Consider the following 21,081-nt stretch of genomic DNA (forward strand, 5'->3'; position numbering starts at 1 on the left):
AGTTTGGTGATCTCCAGCAATTATTCCTTTTCAGGGAATGTAAGTGTCCAACCTTCTGAATGCTAGCAGGGACTATGACTCAGAAGACAACAGGCAAATATATACACATATAGATTTTTAACCAAGAAAGACCAAGAATTGGTCTGACAAAGAGCTACTAACCTGCAGTTATAGAGCCAGGCATTGCTGAATTGGTAACAGAGCCCAAGTCCTCTTAAATCCCACTCAGCATTCATTTTTTTTTTCAATAGGCTTTCATTTAATCAAATTGTATACATTATTCTAAACCAACTAAACTAAGCAAGTATCACTTTGAAAAGAATGCTTCATTGCTTTACATTGGTTTATAAAAGTTAAAATTTAAAAAGTATTTTTCACAGAATAGAGATTTCTTCTCATTTATTCAGTCATCAATCTAATTCATGGTTTATTTATTCATCTTTTCCTTGATTTACCAAGCAATTACTAAGACACTGCTAAAGACATTAGCAGTAGTTTTGACTAGGACAGACCAGTGTTATAGTTTCACAGAAGTTTCATTCTAGACAGAGAAGACAAGTAAATAATAAACTGCCAAGTAGCAAGAACCACCATATTGGGACAGAGAGTGCTAAAGGTCAGAAGTGGCTTTAAGAAGCTCTCAAAAGAGAGAATATTTGAGTTGCTATATTGAATCATGTTTAGTTCAAAGCTAACTATTAACATATTATAAATGTAGTCTAAAGATTTCTCCAGGTCTAGTAAACTCTAGTCTAACTTAATGTGTAAACAGACTGTAACCCACTTTGTAACAAGTAACTGAGTCCTGGCCAACCACAAGAGAAGCAAGCTATAACCAATTAGACTGTGTCTGTATCTCATTTTCTTTTCTTTCTTTGTGTTTTGATTTGTTTTTATTTACTTGAAAGGCAGGGATACAGACAGTCAGAGAGACCACCCATCTGCTGATTCATTCCCCAAATGCCTACAACAAATGAGGTTGGGCCAGACTGAAGCCAGGAGCCTGAACTCAATCTTACTTAGGAAGCCAGTACCCAGGTATTGGAGTCATCAACTGCCTTTTAGGGTGTGCATTAGCAGGAAGCTGGAATTAAATGTGGAGCCAGATCTTGAATCCACATGCTCCAAAACTGGCATCCCCAAGCAGCGTCCTAACCCCCTGTGCCAAGTGCCTGACCCTCACTTGCATTTTATTGTGTTTTAAAAGATTGATTTATTTTATTTATTGGAAACACATGATGAGAGACAAAGCAGGTGTGGGAGAGGGCAGAGAGATTATTCCATCAGTTATTCAATCTTCAGATGCCTGCCAGGCTGAAGCCAGGAGCCAGGGGAACAATCTAGATCTTCCCTGTGGGTGACAGGAACCCAAGTACTGGGACCATCACATGCCACCTCCCAGATGCATTAGCAGACATCGGATCAGAGGCTGTTGTGGGACTTGACTCCAGGCACTCTGATACAAGATGCAGGCATCCCGAGTGGCAGTTTAACTGAGCATGCCACAACACCCACCCCCTCACTTCCATTTTCTGTACCTCACTTTCTTTGGTCTGGTTATAAATCAAAAAGCTCATGGAAAATGGATTTAAAGGATGTTACATGTTTCCCATGAACCTTTTAAAGCACCCTCATCTAACCTGCTCATGTGGCAGAGTGGAATATTCTGAACCATTTTGCTGCCTGAGCCTAGAATTGCAAGGAAAGCCAATTTAAATCTGTAAAACAAGGTTTCCTGTAATTCTGTCTTTTAACAAAGTTTGTGCCTGAATGCAAGGAAGCACTCAGCCACAGGGAAGACCACTGCAGGTAGAGGGAATAACAAGCACCACAGGGAGCTGGATGATCACATGGATTTAATTTGCTGCATTGTGGATTGCGATGCACTAAGACAGGCATGAATATAAATTATGGCTTTATTGCAAATTGGAAATGTCATCATTAGCAGGTTGCTTAGCTGAGACTCGATTTCTTTATCTCTAAAATGGAGTAATTAAACATACTCCATTGAGTTGTGATAAAGACTAAATTAGATAGTATTTGTGGAAGTGCTTAGCACACAGCAGAGAACTCAATGCATTTTAGAACCTTTTCCTTTGAAAGAGGATGCATGTGAGACTCACTCTCACGCAACTCTTTATTTCAAACACCCCCTGAAAAACCCAACTGAATTTAAGGGAATGCAGCCAAAGGAGAAGACCCAAGGGAGTTGCAATCTATCCACAGCAGACAGAGCAGATTGGGTAGTGAGATCAGTGGTCATCACTCAAGGCTGAGGCTGCAGCTCCACCCAAGGAGAGAGAGAACTTTGAGATGAAAAATGGCAGAGAACAGTGGGTTGTGCTGATCAGGTGGTCAGCATCACAGAGGAAAAAATGTATAATTTGGACATCATCCAATTCTAATTCATCAGTTTGAGAACAATGTCCTTCCTTTGATTATTTTCCCAAACCAGCTAATTAAAAATGTCTTCACCCAGCAAGAGACCATGACTGACAGCAACTGTCTCTTAAACCTACAGCTGTTGAACAGTGTGTTTCCTTTATTCCAACATTTGCACTTACAATGGATGAATTGTCATCCCTCTGTGAAATTATCTGAGAACTTTCGAGCCTCCCTGGGAGAGTAGGCAGCAAGCCCTCACTGGCAAGCAGGCTGGGGTCAGCCAGAGCAGAACTGGGGTTAATGGCTTAGTTTCAAGAGCTCCCCCTGTTGCATGCCAGGCCCCATCAGGAGGCACAGTCACAAGGCCCACTGTAGGAAATGGAACAGCCATTCCTAGGAGGAGTGCCCAGAGCAGCTCCCTGGAGGAATGAGAGAAACTTAAGACTCCAAGGGGGCAAGCAGGAGTATTGTCAACCATCTGTTGTGTGCCATATTCTCTACAGGGAACTATCAGGAATGCAAAATTCAGTTAGAAATGCTGTCTTTCCTTAAAGTTCAGACTTCTCATCTCATGGTCGCTATGTACCCAATACAATCTGTCTTCCAGTCCCAGGACTCACTGAAACTGACCTACTGCCAGATAGAGTGTCCACACTGACCCCTAGAAGGGTGGTCCTGACCTTCCTTCCATCTTTCCTTCGGGAAGGAAAGACACCGTCTGCTTGCCATTGTTTCTCTGTTCTGTGTTAGTCTCCATTTTTAGGCCTTTGCCTTTGTCTGACCCTTAGACGTGTCTCTCCCCAGACACTAACTTCAAGTCCTCCTGACAACCCGATGGTGATCATGGGGCCAGCTGCCAGCCAAACATTGAATACTCTTTCTGGTAAAAATCTTTGTGCGACCTGAATCTTCACAGATGTGCACAGGTTATGAACAGATAAATGAGAATGAGTTTTATTCCTCTGAAAATTCAGAATATCAAAGGGACAACCTACATCAGCTTTTCACCTTGCAACCAAAACATAAATGTCACAGAGGTGATTGCAATGACTCCAGAGCCATTTTATCTAAATTTCAAACTTATTTCAAAACATCTGAGCAATTTTATCCTTTGAATCAGCACAAGTCCTGACACAATGATAAGGAAATGCACAGGTAACACACCTATCAACTGGTATCTCCTGGCCTTTGATACCTTATCAATCTCACCTAGAATACTAGTCTATAGTTTGTGGATGGTTTAGCTTTCTTGGAGATGGTTTTTAAAAACATCACAGACTGAGATTCTCATGATGGCCTTTGGCTCTGGTTTCAGCTACCACTGACGTTATGTAACTTCTGGGTTACTTCTTTCTACAAATGTTATTTCTAGATCATAGCATGTTGCTATGAAAAACCTTCATTTGATCTTGATATTTCTCACCATCTCTCTCTCTCTCTCTCTCTCTCTCTCTCTCTCTCTCTCTCACACACACACACACACACACCTTTATTCTTAGGAGTGAACTTCTCTGACATTTGTGTTGGAGTGTGTGGCAGACCTTATAGAAGTTAGCTGTATATTGGAATGTGGAGACTTAAAGTGTTTTTCTTTTAATTTTCTGTTTATTTTCATTTCATTTGAGAGACAGACAGACAGATGGAAAGAGATTTTCCATCTGCTGCTTATTTTCCAAGTACCCACAACAGCTAAGGCTTAGCTGGGTCACAGCCAGGAGCCCAGAACTCAATCCAAGTCTACAAGCTGGGTGGTAGGGACGCAAGTACTTGAGCCATCATCTGCCACCTCCTGGAGTGCACAGTATCAGGAAGCTGGGTTGGAAGTGGAGTAGCCAGGATTTGAACCAGGAACTCCAATATGGGATGTTGGTTCTCCAAGCAGTAACTTCCCCTCTGCCCCAAATGCCTACACCTCTGAAAGGTTTTAACCTGGCAACAGTGCAAAACAATTGGCATTGGCATATTCTAAAAATATTTTCCTTCTCTTGGGAATTTCTTATCAAGATGAGTTGCCACAAACTAGTGCTGCTCAGATTCTGCCCACTAAGAACTATAACTGCAGAAACAACACAAGGGCAATCAACAAGAACTCTGATGGCAGAAAAAGAAAGGTGCTCTTGCTGGAGAACCCAGAAGCAGAAGGGAAACCCGAGGGCGGATCATCTTAGGTCCCCCACCCTACCCATCAAAGGAAGGCAATCCTGGTCCGTATGTGGATTTGCCCTCTGCCAGTGCTGACCTGACTCCTGCGTGTGCTAAATATACACTGTGCCAACAGCACTGCCCATTGCTGAGCCCCTGATTTGCACCATTCAATATCTGCAAGCAATTCAAGTTCATTGGATCCCTTCCATTAGAGAAGGAACAGTGATTTATCTTCACAGGAATAGATATTTATTCCAGATAGGTTTTTGCCTGTCCTGTTTGAAATGCTTCTTCCTATACAACCTTTCACTATGTCTTATGATCCCTTCATAACATAATTTCTTACCAAAGAATTCTTTTAGCAGAAAGATAGGTTTGCCAATGGACTCATGCCCATGAATGTCTGTGATCCTATGATACATTCCAACATCCAGAAACTCCTACTGTCATACAAAGGCCGAATGCCTAACTGAAGACTTAGTTACAGTGCCAATACTCTCTGAGTTAGGACTACTGCTTGTAGGATGTGACATACATATTGGACCTGCAGCCAATACACATTGCTCTGTCTCCCACTGTCCCATTGCACAGGTCAGGTACTCACCACCTAATAATCCATTTCTTTTGGAGTTCTCTGGATTTTTTTAAGCTTTATTTATTTGAGAGGCAGAGTTACAGAGGGAAGGGGTGGGAGACAGAGACAGGTCTTCTATCTGCTGGTTCACTGCACAAATGGCTGCAATGGCCAGAGCTGGGCTGATCTAAAGCCAGGAGCCAGGAGCTTCATCTGGACTCTCATGGGTGCAGGGGCCAAAGCACTTGAGCTGTCTTACACTGCTTTCCCAGTATGTTAGCAGAGAGCTGGATCAGAAGAGGAGCAGCCTGGACATGGACCAAAGCCCATATGGGATAGGGGAGCTGTAGGTACAGGCTTAGCCTACTATGCCACAGCGCAGGCCCCAGAGTTCTCTGGATTTACAGGTCTTGGTTTCCAAAGGAAAGATATTTCCACAGGGCACTCACTAGCAATGACATTGAAATGGAAGCTGAGCTTGCTTCCCGGACATTCTATATTCTTCAGGCCACTGAGCTACTGAGCAGATAATTAAGGTGCTGTTCTAACCGGGCTTTTTTTTTTTTTTAACCAAGTAACATATGAAAATTCAGAATCTTCTACCAAATAAAATGGGCAGGAAACTAAGTCAGGAGTAGTTAAGGACTATGTCTGGAGCTCAGGGGTTCGACAGGAGCATCAATCTATAGAATAAAAGTCGACAGAAGCCAAGAGCAGGTCCAACAGAGGTGAGACGGCTTAGATCTCAGAAATTTCATGAGGACTATTTCCCTTACCCTGCTAGACAAAGTATTTCAACCCAATAAGGTGCTGACCAAGAGCAAAGAGAACCTGAAATGACTTTAGAAGAAGAAACTAGTGCAAGACTTGGTACAGAATTACTACTCTAGTAGATATGTAGGTTTTCATTAAATACATCAATATGTACCCATCATTGACTTCCACTTTTCTCCTTCCCCTAATAGTCTCAGTGATGCATACATGGGGCTGACAATTACATTTCACATCATTAGCCAAAGACCACAGACAAACATGCTGTCACCTGCAGATGCTAGTCAATGATGAGTGATGTTGTTTCCCTTGTCTCATGAAGGGACTTCAAAAATATCCTGGAAAATAAAATAGGGAGACAACATAGATTTTTTCAGGAACATCTTGCTTAGCTTCCTATAGAAGCTAAGTAAAGGCACTAAGTGATTAGCACTAAGGGGTGCTGTTACAGTCTTCACATCTACTTGCTCTCAGAACTGTGCCCTGACTTGAGTCCAGAAAGGAAGCAATGTGAGGGGAGGGAAGAAGACTGGGGAAAAGTAGAGCTATGGGTAGACAGGAGGAAATATTTCAAACCAGAACTTGGATTGAAGAGAAAGAGTCAAGACTGTCATGTCAATGCAAGTGTCAGGTGGAATCAGATTACTGACAACTGGGCAATCAATGAGTATGTCAGTCTGGGTAAAAGATTTAGATCCTTCTTTCAAAACAACTGTGACTGACAATCTAAGCAAGATAGACTGCACATATCAGAAAGAAGCCCAGTGCATGGTGTGGAGAGAAAAAGAAAATGGGGCTAGCTGTGTGGTGGTGGTAGAGAGGGTGTCATTGTGGTTGGATGGAGAAAGAACAGATTTGGGAGTCAGGTAGGTGTAGACTGGAGTTACAAGCAATCACTCTGGGGCAGGTGTTGGCCTAGTGTTTAAGAGGCTGATTGGGATGCAGGCATCACATACTGGAGTGTCTGGGTTTGAATCTGGGCTCCGGGTTCCAGATTCCTGCTCATGAGCATCTTGCTAAAGCAGCAGGTGATGGCTCAAGTATGTGGTCCCTGCTACCCACAAAGGAGATCTGAATCAAGTTTCCAACGCCTGATTTCAGCCTGGCCCAAGCCCAGCTGTTGTAGGCATTTGGGGAATGAATCAGCATATGGGAGGTCTCTTTCTTTCCCTCCCTGTTTCTCTGCCTCTAAAATAAATTTTTAAAAATACACAAAAATAATCACCTTGCAAGCACTCACTTGCTTGCCTATATTTTGACTTCTCCATGCTCATATGAGTTCAAAGTTGTGTGAGTCCAACAACGTGGTGGATATAAGTACTGTGTAACTGCTGGCTCCTGAAATTAAAATGCAGGTGAGAAGCATCAGTTCGAGGGATGGCAACACAAGGACTGCTTTGCCAAGACAAAGGTCTCTTCTTCAAACCCAGGCACTTAAGAACAAAGGAAGAGTGATGAGCCGCCAGAGGTGAACAAGAGACAAAGGAGAACAGACGAGAACTAACAGACCAGGATCAAAATAGCAAAAATTCATGGACAGAATTTCAGAGGCAGAGTCAGTTCCACTGAGAGATACACTCTAGCCTCAGGATATGCACGGATAGAGTGCTACCAAACGATATCAAATTGACAAAAAATACCAAATCAAACACTCGGAAGGAGACAAACAAAAAGGAGACTGTTATGCTGTGAAGGCTACCGGCTTCTTCATACTTTGGGACACACAGAGCTGCCGGCCCAAGTGAGCAAAATAGATTAGAGGAAAGTAAGAAAGATCCAACAAGGCAGTAAGGAGAACACTCGGTACCGGCCAGCAAGGAAGATAAAGTGTGCTTAATGAGCCTGGAGCCTCAGGCAGCTGTTGGCCTGGGACTTGTCCCACTCTGTGGCAAAGGCTCCGTCCGTGCGCAGGATTCCCGGGCACTGAGGCTGTGTTTGTAGAAAATGTTATTAGCTCTAAGAAATAGGAAAAGCTCCCCAGAGCCACAGTTCAGTCTTCAGAAATGGTGGGGTGGCTAGGAAGTGTTTCTGGCTCCCTTTCACAGTGACACGGCTCAGGCCCACTGAGCTCTTGGTACTGATTCCACCACAAAGGCATAGCATTTGGTGGGCACATATTCCTCCCCAAAGCAAACCATCTCTGAGCTTGAGTCCATGCCCCTGTAGGCAGGAGGGGAGACTTGGAGAAAACCTGACCATCGAGAAAACACGACATAGAAGGAAAATGTGGCAGCTCCTCAAGTATGTATTAGAAAAAGCAGGAAGGGACAGGACAGACAGGCAGGGATGGTAGCATTGCTGTGCGACTCTTCGTACGTCTCAGGCTGCCTGCAATTGCCCTTGGCAGACCCAGATGGAGAGGATGGAGAGGCGGTTTTCTTTGTTTTCCATGTATTTGTCTTCTCTCAGTACTCACCCCTTGCAATCTAGAGAATTCACCATAGCGTCCATATGCCCAGCATTAGCCAGTTCATAATGAGACCCTGCACTGATGCTTGGGGCTCCATCCTGCAGTGATTTTGTAAATATGGCCAGCAGCCCCCGCACTGTTAACACGGGACTGGGTCCAGGCCTGAGCAGCTCTTCTTAGTATTTCTGCAGCCATGGTGCCTACAGCTTTATGAAAGTCACCAAGCTCCAGGACACAGCATATTCCTCAGCCTTCTTGCCCCGGTACAAGACCCCTGCCTTTCCCTGGTTTCCTATGCTGTGCTGGCTCAGGACCCCCGCCACAGCCATGTGGCAGTGGAGGTAAGGGGTGGTTCCCGTGACCCACACATGTGCCTGCTTCCAGCTCTGGCCACTGCCCGATGGAGAATGCAGCAGCCCTGTGACTGCTGCTGCCTTCCACGGAGGCCTGCAGTTCTGCCCTGACTCCCGAGAGGTCCCTCCTGTGTGTAAGCTCCTCTTGTGTTTAGCACAAAGGGAGCTTCGCAGCCTGAACCCCAGTGCCAATCTGACCAGGGGTCTGTGTCATCTCCTTTCATCTGCACAAGATGCTGGGGAGCCAGGAATGCCATGAATCAGAGACTAGATTTCATATAAAGAGTATTCAAATAATAATAAAAAAAAAACACAGGCAGGTGGTTGTGTTGAAAGAAGGTGTTAATGTCTGTATTTTACTAATGAATAAATTGTCTCAAAAGCCATGCCTCAGGCTGGTGCTGTGGCATACGTAGCAGGTAAAGTCACCGCCTGCAGTGCCGGCATCCCATGGGGGTGCCAGATCAAGTCTTCACTTCACTTCCCATCCAGTACTCTGCTATGGCCTGGGAAAGCAGTGGAGGATGGTACAGGTCCTTGGGCATCTGCACCTGCATGGGAGACCTGGAGGAAGCTCCTGGCTCCTGGCTTCAGATCAGCGCAGCTCTGGCCGTTGCGGCCATCTGGGGAGTAAGCCAGTGGATGGAAGATATCTCTCTCCCTTTCTCTCTTTCTCTACCTCTGCCTCTCTGTAACTCTGTAACTCTCTGCTTTTCAAATAAATAAACAAATCTTTATAAAAAAAAAAAAAACATGCCTATTGGAAGGTTAAAGCAGAACTTAACTCCCCACAGATGATGTTGCTTTAGCAGTTGGAGGAACTAGAATCCATGCCAGCCCAGCCGTGAGCACCAGGATCTTATCAGTTCTTGAGAAATGAGTAGGGGGAGGCAGCTTTATTGTCAGTGTGAGGCTCCATGCTCTACGGACATGGTTTTGGATATCAGAAATACCTTCTGTCTTTCCCAAAAGACCAGTCCTCCAAACTTAAACATCCTTACCTCCCATTAGCAGTCAGTTAGTGCATCTACCTTTCCAATTCCAATAAACCCACAATTCTATTGAATGTGTGCTAACAACCATAGGTCCTAAGATTGCAAAAGATGAATAAAATTCTGTTCTGTCTATAAGGATTCCACAGTCTGATTAAACAAAAACAAATTTAACCTAAACATTCACTATTATCTATTTGATAAAAAATTGAGATGACTAAATAGCCATGTTAAATTGGAAGTGCAGGGAAGATTATTTTCAACATTCCTTGTAAAAGGAAAGGTTTCGCAGAGGAGCTGGCATTTGAACTTGTTCCTGAAAGATGGATAGAACTGCAAGAGAAGTAACAGATGAGGACATCCCAGGTAGAGGGAAGAGCAAGTGTCCAGGCTGAAGGTGTAAGACAGGCTGTGCTACTTCCACAGAATGCAAGTGCTAGTACAGTCAGAGCCCTTGTCCTGCCCAGGTGCAAAGACTGAACACATTGAGCAGTGAGGGAAAGGAATAGTTTAAGACTGGAGAAATAATGGTAGAAATAGTTTGAGAGTCATCTCCCCCTCAGCTGAGCCCCAGATGAAGCTATAGCTTAAGATGTGTTAGGAATCCACAAGGCAAAAGTTAGCAACTGCTGTGGCTGATACTAACATGCTGCATTCTCCCAGATTTTATGCTGACTGCACCCTCCAAGGGCATGCCTAGAACTGCGGGCATGGGGTGTGTGGCAAAGAAATCAGTAGGCTCATCCCTCCAACTCCTCACCCCGCCTCTGCAGAGCTTCCAGCAAAAGCTTGGTTTGCTTCTCCCCATGTCAGGTAGAACCTGGGGAAGAGGTAGCTTATAATGAATGATTTCATACCCCCGAGCTGTCAAAACACAGCGCTTTATCCTGGAGACTTGCCATCCACACAACAAGCCATCTTACTCTGCCCAAGCCAGACCAAAAGGTACAGTGAGGACACGCAGGGAGGGGATCAGGAGGAGACACAGCTGAAGGATTGGCCCAGCCAAGAGAAAGCTTTAGGAGGGGTGCTGGGGTAGGGTAAGGTGAAGCGGATCGAAAGATGCAGCTTTCTTTCAGTTTTCTCCTTGTTTTCAAATTCTTCACATTTTCCAACCTCATAGCCAGCACATTGTTCAAGCCCTGCTATAATTATTTCTAAATACCTCATTTTTTCCCCCATTATTTTTCTTTCAGTCCAATTCCACAAACATTTATTCAACCCTTCCCCAAAGTACAAAAACTGTGCTGAGAATTGGAATTCGAAAGGAAACAAGGCATGGGCTCCATTCTCATGCAGTTCACAATTTCGTGAGGAAGAACCCATTCAATGCATTGCATTAATAAAATTGTGTATATGAAATAAAAGAATTAAGATGGGGATCTGAGGGGACATAAAAAAGGAGACTAATGGACCATGCCCAGGCTTCTTAAGGGGGTATTTCCCAAACTGGACATTTAAGGTAAGTGGGAAGCATTTTTAGTATTAATAGCATTATTGATAATGATAACTGATCTCAATAGACACATGAAATATTTACGCTTTATAACACACCATCAATGCAAATATAACAACTAGTGTAATAAAGAGAAAGCAATGCTACTGTAGTCAAGTTAGGATGCAAAGTCAATTTTCTAAATCTTTCACAGGTCAAATAGAAAATAATAAATATTTTTTGAGGAAACTGAACGATGTTATAAATAAAGTTAATGTATATATTTTGTACTCTATGATCTTTTTGAATAGCACAGGGTATTGAAAAGAAAATAAAACATAAGATTGAGTTTTACACACATAGAGAACCTAAATTCAATGTAAAACTGGAATTGTAATAAAACATAACTTAGAGTTAATACCTTTACATGTCTTTGTAAACATCAATAAAACAAACTGCAATCAATTTAAGTAAGGGGGCAAAAAGAGAAAATACATCAGCACTAGGAATGAGAAAGTGGACCCCACTATAGATACAACTGACTAATATTTTCCTTTTTATAAATATGTCCATGAGGAATGTTGGTCTATAGTTTTCAATTTTGAGGATGTATACAGGTGCTTCAAAAACTACATGGAAAATGGAATTAAAAGATGTTGATTTTGGTACAAAAATTGAGAAATCTGTGCATAGAGGGAGGCCTCAAAATGTTCAGAGCAAAAATGAATTGTTGAAAATCTATGCATGGGCTGGTGCCATGGCTCAATAGGCTAATCCTCCTCCACCTGCAGCACCGGTATCCCAGGTTCTAGTCCTGGTCAGGGCGCCGGATTCTGTCTGGGTTGCTCCTCTTCCAGTCCAGCTCTCTGCTGTGGTCCAGGAGTGCAGTGGAGGATGGCCCAAGTCTTTGGGCCTTGCACCCGCATGGGAGACCAGGAGAAGCACCTGGCTCCTGGCTTCAGATCAGTGTGGCCATTGGGGTATGAACCAATGGAAAAGAAAGACCTTTTTCTCTCTCTCTCTCACTGTCCACTCTGCCTGTCAAAAAAATAAATAAATCTATGCATGGATTTCAAAATACCAATGTAAACTTACCTCCTAATTTCATTTTCTATGGGCTTTTTGAAGTTCCTTCTTATAAGCATTGGTATAAAGCATTTGCGTAACATTGCAATTCTTTATTGAATGCTTGGTAGAATTCACTGGTGAAACCACATGGGTGGAGAATTTCTTCATCTCTTTGTAAAGAATGGAGTTGCTTCAGATTTTTGTTTTCAGTCTATGAATCTCTGAGAATGTTCAGTTCATGTATAGGATACATCAGAAAGTCCATGAACAAATGGAATTGAGAAATAAGCTTATTTTGATGCAAAGAACTCCAAAATCAATGTACAGCTTGCTCAAAATTTACATTTTCCATGAACTTTGTGAAGACTCCTCATACATTCAATGTGATTATTCCGATGATTGGGCTACAGCCACAGAATCATTGTTTTTCCATCTGTGCTTTTCTGGTTTTGTTCTTCTGTTGTCATTTTCTTATTTTTCACTTTCTTTTTGAGGAGCACTAGTCACATGCAATAATCATCTATCTTCTCAATTAATTTCTCAGCATGTCTTTTGCTGTTTTACAGTGCTTGCTCCAAGGTATCTTAAACTTCCGTTAGCTGGTTAGATTAACAATGGACCACTTCCTACGTTACATCTTTCCACTTTACTCTACACACCTCCCACAGACTGCTCTAAAAATGTAATTAATAAAGAGCAATATAGAGGCTGGCACTGTGGAACAAGAGGTTATTTTGCTGCCTGTGGCACCGGCATCCCACATGGGCACCAGTTTGAGTCCCAGCTATACCACTTCCAATCCAGCTCCCTGCTAATGTGCTGGGGAAATTATCAGAGGATAGCCCCAAGGGCTTGGGCCCCAACACCCACATGGGAGACCCAGAAGAAGCTCCTGGCTCCTGGCTTCAGCCTGGCCCAGACTTTTGGCTATTGCAGCCATTAAGGAAGTAAACCAGCAGATGGAAGATCTCTCTTTGTGTCTCTCCCTCTCTGTCTCTAACTCTTTCAAATAAATACATCTTTAAAAAATAGAGAGAGTAGTATAATTGTATGTTCACAATACCCTTCTCTAGTGCTAATGGATCATTTTTAAAAATAATTTTTCGAATTTTACCTTATGATGTTATTTTTGCTTAAAATAGTTACTATTCATAAAAATTATGGGTAGAAATAATGCGTTCTTCCATGTGTGACTGTTTCTTTTCTGTTTCTCTTGCCTCCTTGACTTCCCATGTATCTGAGTTTCTTTCTGGTAACATTTGCCTTGGGCTTTAAGAACATATACGTCTTCCATTGTGGGTGTTCCAGAAGAAGGTTTTGTCAGTTTTGATTGGGAGAACATTCTCTACAAAGCCTTCATTTTTGAATGTTTTTACTTTATGTGGACTTCTCAGTTGGCTGACCCCACCACAACCCCAGCACTTTCAGGGTGCCCTTCTGTTGTGTTCTAACTATCCCTTCCTGATGGGAGGCTGGGGATCAGTATCACCTTTGTCCCCAGGTACATAATGTAATTGGTTTGCACTGAACATTTTCAAAATGTTCACCTCATCTTTGTTTTTCAGTGGCTTGACTACTATTATATATACCTGGGAGAAGTTTCCCTTGCATTCATTCTGCTTGAAGTTTACTGAGCTTCTTATCTGTAAGTCAATGTTTTTCATCAAATTTTGCAACTTTTCAGTTAGTATATCACAAACCCTTCTTTTCCTAAAACATTACTGGTCTATTCTTTTTCTGGAAACCCTATTTACCTATACATTAGATTGTATGATATTGACCCACATAGCCTTGAGTCTGTTCAATTTTTTCTATATTTTCTCTTCTTCAAATCAGATGATTTCTTTGAATCTAGAGTCTAATTGAATGCTTCTCTTTTTTCTGTCTTCAATCTGTTGATATAATTACTTTTTAAATCCAGTACATTCCAAAATTTTATTTCTTTCTATTCAGTTTGAGATGCAGAGAGAGAAAGACACAGGTTGAGAGAGAGAAGGCGGGGGGGGGGGGGGTTCATCTGCTGATCTGAGAGAAAGAGAGAAAACAGTGTACTTATCAGCTGGTTTACCTCATAATGCTCACAACAGCCAGAACTGGGCTGGACTGAAACCAGGAGCTGGGAATTCAACCCAGCTCTCCCATGTGGGTTACAGGAACCCAATTACTTGAGTCATCACCATGACTCCCTGGGATCTGCATTAGCAGGAAGTTGAAGTCAGGATTCTGAGCCAGGGATCAAACCTACTCACCTATATGTGGAATACAGGTGTCTTAACTCCTGGGCTTAATGCCTGGGTACCCCTCACTGACTGCTTTGGCAGTTTCCACTTCCTTGTGTTGATTCCTGATATCTTCACTCTTAACATTTCCTAGTTTCACCTGTGTTTGGTAATACTTTGTTTTATAATAAACATTGCTGTATTAGGTTGGATTCTGTCATCTTCCTCTGAATTGTGTCGTGTCTTCTGTTCCTGCAGGTAGGAGCTCTGCCACCTGCTCACTTTAGAACTCATTTGGTTTATGTTTTATGATGGCAGATGTGTTGCAGGACAAATATATTTCCCTAGCCTCTGTTACTTGGAAAGACCCAATCTCCCCACTTTTGTTTCTGCTTGGCCTCTTTCTAGGGTTTGCTTTCAGTGTTTGTGAGAGAGGTCCAAACTGGGTCTTCCTCTAGAGTTCAATACTTTCCTGAGAAGGCAGATCTCAAAGTATCTCCACTGGATGACTCTGACACCCAGGAGCAGTGCCTGAACTCTAGTGTGTGTTCCATTCTCTCTCTACAGCAGATTCATCTTCTAAGTCTCACTTTAAACTTGTCTAGCCTTGTTCTTCATCAAGGACTCACAGACACTTGTCAGGGAACCTCTGCTCAGCTCCTGACCGCCTAGTGCCTGACTCTTCAATTGCAGCACATAGTGTCCTCCAGCCCCAATATCTGGCCCCTCTGCCCAATGATACTGCTCTGCTCTTCTTGGAATTCAGCTCACTGCACTGCAGTCAGGAAAGTGTGCCCCTGGCAGAAGCCTCAGGCCTTGACGGGGTTCACCTAAGGACTCAGCCTCCCTTTCTGGTACCCACTAAACTGTTTTCAATAGCAGTTGTACCACTTCACATTCCCATTAGCATGAACAAACCTCCAGTTTCTCCATATGGCTTGCCAAGACTTAGTTTCTATTTCTATGATAATAGCTTCCCTAGTGGGTGTGAAGTGGTAGGTATCTCACTGTGGTTTTGATTTGTATTTCCTTTAGTGATTAGTGATGTTGAATATCTTTTCATGTGTTTATTGGTGATTTGTATATCTTCTTCAGATAAATGTCTATGGAGGTCCTTTGCTCATTTTTTAATTAAGTTTTGTTGTTGAGTTGTAGGAGTTCCTTGCATGTCCTAGTTAACCTTTTATCAGAAGTCCCAGTTTTACACAACAATATGTCTATTATGTCCTTAAAATATCCATTTTAAAAGGATCCTTTCAGAGGTTTCCTTCTGTACACAACAGGAGAGCTTGCCTTCACCTGCCATGTCCTGATCAGGTTCTTGTCTGCTTAGGAACCTTAGGATGCTTCCTAGAGCCCTAAAACTTCAGCATTTTATTTGTTTACTTTCATTTTACTGGAAAGAAGAGAGAGAGAGAGAACCTTCCATCCATTGGTTCACTCCATCATCTGGGGTTCAGCCCAACATCTGGCTGGGCTGGGCCAGGCCAAAGCCAGCAGCCTAGGGCTCAGTTTAGGTCTCCCCTACAGGTAGCAGGGACCCAGCTACTTGAGCCAATACCTGTTGCCTCCCAGTATGCCCGTTAGCAAAAAGCTGGAATTGGAAGCAGAGAAGCACGACTTGAGTCCCAGCACAAGGATATGTCCCCAAGTAGTGTCTCAACTGCTGTGCCAAATGCCAACCCCCATCATCTCCCAGAAACTGTTTAAACTCTAAGATTTGAGGATTCCTGGATTTCATCAGCCTCAGCTTTCATAGGCCCAACTCTTTCTAATTTGCCATCATTGAACTTAATACTGATAACAGCTTCTCAAGTCCACCACTGATCTCATGAAAGTAACAACTGATCCATACCTCTATTCTTTATCTCAGGATCCTATGTATTCTCCTTGGGACACCAGCCTCAATTCTAAGTATTGTATTTATCTACATACGTACTATCTACTTCTGTTAGGAGGGCAGCTGCTTACCTCCTTCCCTATAATGTGTGATCCAAGCAGGAAGTCTTGTATCTGTCTCTTACTCACTCTGGCATCACGTTCACTAGAAACCTACAGAAACTGCAACATTCACAAATGTATTGATATTCTTGAGAGTACTTGTAGGTCAAAAATAACCCCAAAAACTGCTGAAATAGATTCCAGTAAAAGTCCATGCTTAGAAAAACTTGGAAATCTAAAACAAGGTAAGTTGGTGTCAATGTTATTGAATATCTGTCTGGAAATGGGATCCAATGTAGTTGAGATCAAAATAAGGGCTGTAAGTATTAGAAAGGAGGGAATATACTAACCCCAAAAGGACCTTCCATGGGGTTAACTGCCCCGCTTCTGTCTCTGGGCAGGATAGGTTCCAGTTAAGATCTCGCAGGGAGCACATTTTGGTTAGAAACCTGCTGTGCTGCTTACTTGCTTTGCTCTGCTGGTGTATGGACTCCTCCAAATCCCAGCAGCAATTTGAATATGCAATTCGCTTTGCTCAGAGCCTAGCAACCAAGTCTGAACTTAGGAAATGTGAGCTATTATCTTTTTTTAATAATGTTTCTAGGGTGAGCTTTTATTTTAAATACAAAAAGAAAGCCTATTAAAAATGAATATTACCAGGGCAGGCATTTAACCTAGTGGTTAATATGCCCGTTGTCATGCTTACACCCCACGTTGCAGTGTGTGGGTTTGATATTTGGCTCTTGCTCCTGACTCCTGTTAGTGCAGATCCTGAGAGGCAGCAGGGATGCCTCAAGTAGCTGGATTCCTGCCCTTCACATGGGAGACCAAGATTGCATCTCTGGCTCCAGATTTGGGCTTATCAGGGTGAGGAATCTTTTATCTGCCAAGAGCCCTTTGGATATTTATAACATCATTCACAGGCCATCAAGCATTATCAACTTAAAAAATCAGCCTAGCATAGATACATTAAATTCTGAGTCCTGCCTGTGGTTGCCTTGGCAGGATCAGACCAAATGATGTCATGGGCCTTATTTGTCCCATGGGCTGCATAGTCCCCACCTCCGCTCCAGCCCTGCCCCAGCCACTGTAGACATGTGGAGAGTGAACCAGCGATGGGGATCTCTCTCTTTCTCTCTCTCTGAGGGCATCTTTCCAACTCTCAAATAGACTTTTAAAATTTTACTTAATTACCAAAACGGGAAGGAAGGCTGAAGAATCCTCAAGTTCAGCTGCTACACTCCCGCCTGCTGCAATCTCCTGTCTCTTGCTTGAGCTTCCTCTCTTCATCTTTCACTGGCACTGAATGGGAAGGAGAACTTAGTAGAAACAGTAGGGGAGAAGGCTGAGGTCTAACTAGGAGGCCGGCATGCCTCCCATCACCCTGCAGCTGTAGTCATAGCTCTGATCTGCCCTGCACTGTCCCCTCTGGGTTTTTTGTTTGTTTGTTTGTTTTTGACAGGCAGAGGAGCAACTGGGACAGAATCCGGCGCCCAGACTGGGACTAGAACCCGGTGTGCCAGTGCCGCAAGGCGGAGGTTTAGCCTAGTGAGCTGCAGTGCCAGCCTGCACTTCCCCCTCTGCCTGTGGACTGGGAGAACGGCCCTGACCTTGTGCATCTCCTTATCCCCAGCACCCAGTCACTCCCTAGGAACCTGCCTTCAGTACCTAGTCTAGGGATTGGAAGGAAGGATGGGAAGAGAGGAAGGCACATGGAAGGAGTTTGCACAGTCCTGTTCTATTGTGTCATTGCTGCTGTTATTTTATTGAATTCCTTGCTTTTTCTTCTTTGGCAGCAGTTCTTTTATTTTTTTTATTTTTTGACAGGCAGAGTGGACAGTGAGAGAGAGAGACAGAGAGAAAGGTCTTCCTTTTGCCGTTGGTTCACCCTCCAATGGCCACCATGGCTGGCGTGCTGCAGCTGGTGTATCACACTGTTCCAAAGGCAGGAACCAGGTGCTTCTCCTGGTCTCCCATGGGGTGCAGGACCCAAGTACTTGCGCCATCCTCCACTGCACTCCCTGGCCACAGCAGAGAACTGGCCTGGAAGAGGGGCAACCGGGACAGAATCCGGAACCCCAACCAGGACTAGAACCCGGTGTGCCGGTGCCGCAAGGTGGAGGATTAGCCTAGTGAGCCACAGCGCCGGCCTTTGGCAGCAGTTCTTAAAATAACCTAAACCTATGATCCAAGAAACAAAGAAATGAAATCAGAGGTAATCTGATTTTGCTCTGACTCCCTTTTCTATTGTCTCTGAGGCAGTTGGGAACAACAGAGAGAGAGTTCCAGGCAGGGGAAATTATGTGTGCTCTGTCAGATGCCTCATGTGCAGCTCTGGGACAAGCTTGTGTGTGGAGCAAGCCTTCTGGAAGCCTCTGGAAAGCGTGTAGGCTTCCTTTGTTCTCAGTGCCCTGCTCTCAGGAGAGCTGTACCTTGCTGCACCAGTGGCTGTATGTCCCATTCTTCATCATGCAGACCTCTTGTAGCTGAAGACAGAACGTCCCATCAGAGATAAGAGCACTAAGTAATTAGCTGATGTCTTTGAGTAGCCACTCAATGACAAAATTAGCCTGAATTGTTCAGATAAATTAGGACATGAGTGAAAATGGAGTTTATATCAATAGTGATAACAAGGAGAAAACAGGGACAAGGCTGCTTTGGTCAAATGGGTACAATATTGTGCACCATGTTGTGTGTACGTGTGTGCATGTCTAAACATGAGTTAGTCTATGTGTTGGGGTTTGGGAGATTAACCAGAAAAGGACTAGAGCAGCAGAAGATGCTAAGTGTCTGCTGCCTTTCTCTTCCAAATTCTATGTTCTGTTCCAGAAAGTTATAGCCATGGCCGGCACCGTGGCTCAATAGGCTAATCCTCTGCCTTGCAGCGCCAGCACACCGGGTTCTAGTCCTGGTCAGGGTGCCGAATTCTGTCCCGGTTGCCCCTCTTCAAGGCCAGCTCTCTACTATGGCCCAGGAGTGCAATGGAGGATGGCCCAAGTGCTTGGGCCCTGCACCCCATGGGAGACCAGGAGAAGCACCTGGCTCCTGCCTTCGGATCAGCGCAGTGCGCCAGCCACAGCGTGCCGGCCACAGCGCGCCGGCCGCGGCGGCCATTGGAGGGTGAAGCAATGGCAAAAGGAAGACCTTTCTCTCTGTCTCTCTCTCTCACTGTGCACTCTGCCTGTCAAAATAAATAAATAAAAAAAAAAAGTTATAGCCTGGAACCACCAGCAAGAAGGACATGCTCACTGATGGGCTCCTAAACTGAGGCCTGAACTCAGCTCTACTTACAATAAAAGAGCTCTGGCACTGAGGGCCTGACAATCCCACTGACAAAACAGCTCCAGAGCTGCTGGAATCTGCCAGGTGTGGTTTAGAGCAATGTGCGAGCCCACAATGATACAAGAAATAGGAAGAAGATGAGGAAGAGGTCTGTAGGCACTGAACTACTAGCCAAACAGATGCTCCCTGAGGCTGGACAATGTCTGGATGTGCAGAAAGGAGGGGAGAGTGGAGGGCACCTGGAGATAGGACAGGAGTCATGTGTTCCAGCCGAGAGGAATAGACAGATGGAGGGGAGCAGTGGGCAGGCTCCCAGGCCAGGGGGCAAGGGAAGGAGGTCCAGGCAAGGGAGGAGTGGAGAGAAGCAGAGATGGAGGACAGAGTGGCTTGATCTGGGTTCCAAGTCTTTAGGTTTTATGCTAACTGCAATTGGAGCCTTCTTTCTTTAAACCTCCATGGCACAGTGACAGATGCTTCAGAAATGAACTTCTCATTGAATTCTCTCCATGGTCCCAGATGGCAGGTATTACGACTCCCATTTTACAAATAAGGGAAACAGAGAGGTTTGAAGGAGGTTCAGAAATTTGTCTACTTGTCTATTGCAAAACCTGCGCTCTCTTCCCTTCTATGATATTGCCTCCATCCCGGACAGTCTTTCCTGCTGATAATCTGCATGTCATACCAGCAACCTGACCTTGGTTTGCCGTCCTTGATCTAGGGTGCCTGTGTGATCCCATCTCGCTCTGAAATTCTGTACATCTCAAGCTGGAGGGAGGAGGGAGCACCTTGTTATGAGACATCACTTGCACATAAAAAGGGAAGTTCACTCTTGTGCTCCACAAATACTGATTTGCGATTTTCTGTCTGCCGCAGTGTGGTCATTGGGAGGCAGAAATTGTCCCTCTGGATCCCAGCTGTGTCAGGAACTGTATGAGCTTGTGCAGGTTCTTTGACATCTCCGAGCTTCAGTTTCCTAATCAGGCAAATGAGGATAATTCTATTCACTTAAATCAGCTATATCAGAGAGAAAGGGAAGTGACCCTTCCATTCCGTTATGTGAAGAAGACAGTAACCCCTTCCTCGCCATGGCTGATCTCTGAATCTGGGTCAGTTTGTGCCAACATCAAAGGGGCCCCCTTCCAGTGCATTCTGCTGCCCCAGTTCTCTGTATGGTAAAGACCAGTGTATCCGTGTCTGTTGATCCCTACAGGTGCACTCCCAGTGAGATCTGATGCGCCGGAGCTTATGTGCACTTCACGGTCACCTCTGCACAACTCCTGTTCTCTGTGAAGTCTGGTGCTAGTGGGAGTATACATATTGACAGATAGCATGCACAGCAGAAGTGTTCAGAACACCCAGGTGTTTCCACTAGAAGGAGGAAGCCATGCTGATGACAACACAGGCCCTCAGACACTACTCAGAGTCAAGCACTGGCTCCATCATCAATGAATCCAGAATGGTCATTTGGAGTCCCTGGTAGGTGACCACCTCCACCCACAGGTTGGG

At 44.2% G+C, this 21,081-nt stretch overlaps 1 long non-coding RNA gene across 2 annotated transcripts in view; it reads right to left on the reverse strand.

Moving 5' to 3' along the window:
* LOC127488767 (uncharacterized) overlaps nt 1–21,081 on the reverse strand; it is a 346,163-nt gene that overhangs the window by 263,677 nt on the left and 61,405 nt on the right. The window contains exons 2-3 of one of the 2 annotated variants that reach the window (XR_016221750.1): nt 7,101–7,213; nt 6,030–6,213 (exon numbers count right to left, since the gene is read on the reverse strand). The exons of the other annotated variant lie outside the window; for it this stretch is intronic. This is a non-coding gene — a long non-coding RNA (uncharacterized LOC127488767). Of the gene's footprint in view, nt 1–6,029; nt 6,214–7,100; nt 7,214–21,081 lie in introns of those variants that run through there. 2 annotated transcript variants of the gene reach the window in all.

This window comes from Oryctolagus cuniculus, chromosome 15 (genome assembly GCF_051225735.1).
Source record: "Oryctolagus cuniculus isolate XC-2025 breed Fujian yellow rabbit chromosome 15, ASM5122573v1, whole genome shotgun sequence".
NCBI classification, from domain to species: Eukaryota; Metazoa; Chordata; class Mammalia; order Lagomorpha; family Leporidae; genus Oryctolagus; species Oryctolagus cuniculus.